A 3,129-nucleotide genomic window follows, 5' to 3' on the forward strand; every position below is an offset into this window, starting at 1 on the left:
TCTCCATTTTTGGTTTAATTTACGTTTGCAGAGATTGAATGACCATGTTTAAAGAATTACTAAATATTCTCAACTATTACGACATGATTTTTTTGGGGGCCAACTGATTGGCAGTTAGTTAGAAAACATAAGAATACACCCATAAATTGAATAATTGTGGTTCAATAGTACATAGTTATAAGTTCACCAACCAAATAAAAAGCTTATAATAACTCTTGTAATAAAAATAAATAATCAACATTTGTCTTAAGGATGGACCACTAAATGCACTAGAATAAGCTAAAGGGCAATGGTAGAGGGCCACAATTTTTGTGGCTCAAATGGCTCAAAACTGTCAAAACGACGTCTGAGTCATTTGAGCCACAAAAATTGTGGCCCTCAAACATTATTCTTAAAAAAATTAAAAAGTCAAAAAGTTACTTTTTTATTTAAGTCATATCATCTTATTTAAGTTACATTACCTCTCTATAACATCACTTCAAACTCATTCCATACCCAATCCATATTTCATGAAAAGTCAAAAAGTACACAGATCATCCCAATCCACCCCTTACTTTCAAAACATTAATACACAACTATGGACTATTTTGGGAAGATGGCTTATAATTAACTTTTTGTGAGAGAGGAAAGTGGATTATAATCTGAAAAGTTGATTATAACCCACTTCCCAAAAGACCCCTATATCATGGGGGCATTTGGAAATTCAAAAAAAAAGTTAACGTTTAACTTTTAATCCATTTTAAGTCACTTCATTTTTTACATTTTTTATAAAGTCAACTTTTAACCAATTTACCAAATCACCAAATGGATATATTTTTTAGAGTTATTTACATTGACTAAACTATTAAGAAATATTATTTTAACTCCCTAAACTATAAAAATGTATCAATAGACCTCCTAAATTATTTTGTACACTTTTATAATTTAGAGGATAAAGTAATTTTTTTCAATAGTTTAGGGAATCCATTCATTAGTTTTTATAATTTATACTAATTAAAGTGATATTTTTTAATAATTTAAAGGGTATCCGTGTAAATAATCCTATTTTTTTTATTTTGGGTACATACATGTAAAGGCATTCCTTTTTATAAAATTGCTTATTGTTATCAAGATACTTAAGTAATTTGTTATAATAATCAAGGAATAAAGTATTTTATTTAACAAGTACCCACATAACTCAATTTTTGTGGTTCAAATGGCTTAAAACTGTCAAAACGACGTCGTTTTGAGCACAAAACATGCCAAAACGATGTCGTTTTAACAGTTTTGAACCATTTGAGCCACAAAAATTGTGGCCCTCTACCATTGCCTTTTTTTAAATTATGTCAAACAATTTGAATTGCTTTTGCAAAAATTACATTTGTGTCACAATCTACAAATGTATCCATCATTTATTGAGAAGTACATACCCGTCCAGTGTAATTTATGTACCAATTTTTTTACAACAATTATTCACCCCACTAAAAATATCACCACTAATAGCACTAATGCATTAAAAAAGTTAAAAAAAAAAGAAAAAAATACAAGTCCAAAACCAAAACATCATATCATTAATGGCGAAACCCACTGCCACCTAATTAGTGGGAGCACTAATTAGTACTCCCAAACATTTTTCATTTTTTTATGCAAGCCTACATTATATATTATTTTATGTGTACATCATGTACTATCGAATCTCCAAACCTTAATAGTAAAAAGATTATTTTCAATTTTATAAATAAATTATAGTAGTACAGTCCTAATGTGTGATGGATACATCTGTGATCTTGACATTATCACAATTTTTACAAGCAATCATGACTAAACTAGAAAGATGGAAAGTAATGGTATAGATTCTCAACTAGAAGATTATGGTATCTCCAATGCTTTTCTAATTATATGGATAGTTAATTCTCATATTTTAATAATGAAATTACTATATTTTAGTAATTTTTTTTAATGATTCTTTTATATTTCTTAGCATAATTAGGTTCGTTTAGTTTAATTTTGAAAGGAATTTTGAATTATATTTTAAAAGATAAGTTATTGAAGAGAGTTTTGAAAATTAAAAATTTGTTTAGTTACTATAAGTTTTGAAAATAATTTTGAGATGATTTGTATTTTTACTTATTTTTAGTTGAGTAGATAGGTGTGAGAAAAAATTTGATTGATTGATGTATAGAATATGAGAGAATGAGAGAAAAGAGAAAAAATGATTGATTGATTTATTAATAATAAAAAGAGAGAGGAGAGAGAAAAAAAATAATTTTAATTTTTTTTTTTGAAAATTAAGAAATCAAACATTTTTTTTGATTTTTTTATCAAATATTAATTTAAAAACTAAACCAAAAGATACCTTTTCTCCCTCCATCATTCCACCATTCAACTACTATTTTATCACTAACCACCATTACTTTTCTTTCCAATCTTGTTTATATTTTAATTTTTCTTGCTTTTGTTTAACCAATGCTTGAACAATCTCATTTCTATCTCCCCTCTCATACTCCATTGGTAGATTAACTTTGTTAAAAAATAACAGGCTACTAGAGAGCATAAAGTTGAGCAGAGCTCCATACTATTTTATAGCAATAGTAGGCCATTAGAGAAGCTCTAATGGGGTCAATCTTTGCTTTGAAAAAAATTAACGAGTGCTCTTAATTATAAGTTTTTTTTATTATATTAAATTTATTATTAGTTTTTGGTTATGGACTCTTTCTTTCGATTTTTTGTTAGGCTTCTAGACATGTATTGTTAAATTTAGGGGTTGTTTGGGGTGTCATAAATAAGTGTACTTTTTGTCTTTTTAGACTAAAAAGTTGAGAAAAAAATATAGATGTTTGGGTTAATTTTTTGACTTTTTATGAAAAAATGTGTATTAAAAAATTGTATAAATTAATGTGTAGGGAAAAATTAGGATTGAGAGTTGTGCAGCCGTACTTTTTGACTTTTGGTAAATAGTGATGGGAAAAATTAGGATTGAGAGTTGTGCAGCCGTACTTTTTGACTTTTGGTAAATAGTGATAACTTTTTAACTTTTTGAGTAATTTTTTTATTTTTTGACTTTTTTTCAACTTGTCAAACTTAGCCTTAATATAATTCGTTTCATATTTATGAATAATTTCTTAGGAATTAAAATAAAAAAATCTTCTG

This window comes from Camellia sinensis, chromosome 1 (assembly GCF_055761805.1).
Source record: "Camellia sinensis isolate YWXY chromosome 1, ASM5576180v1, whole genome shotgun sequence".
In the NCBI taxonomy this organism is placed as follows: domain Eukaryota; kingdom Viridiplantae; phylum Streptophyta; class Magnoliopsida; order Ericales; family Theaceae; genus Camellia; species Camellia sinensis.